We start from the raw sequence: 321 nt of genomic DNA, 5'->3' as shown, positions 1-321 counted from the left end.
ATGCTAATATAATACTGACTTTTTTATTTTCATGTCCAAAAGTTTAAATTGGCTATTAAGACATTTGCTGTGTTAAAAGTGCTCTTGTATATAATGTGCACCGTTGTTTTTGGTCCAAACTTTCAGGAAAATGCCGCTAGAGAAAATGGCCAGCTTTCGACTGGTAGAGACACCTCTGGGGAGGGCTAATGCTCCCTGGGGAGGGCTCCTGTGCAGATCACAGCTCCCCCTGCAGCTGCCAACTCTGTGAATCCTGACCCTTCCCACTCTCCACTTTCCAGGGAGCTCTTTCCTCCCCACAAAGTTGAGGGCAGCAACCAC

Source organism: Otolemur garnettii, unplaced genomic scaffold (genome assembly GCF_000181295.1).
Source record: "Otolemur garnettii isolate 467f Iridium unplaced genomic scaffold, OtoGar3 scaffold00030, whole genome shotgun sequence".
NCBI lineage: Eukaryota > Metazoa > Chordata > Mammalia > Primates > Galagidae > Otolemur > Otolemur garnettii.
This window is presented reverse-complemented; position numbering follows the sequence as displayed.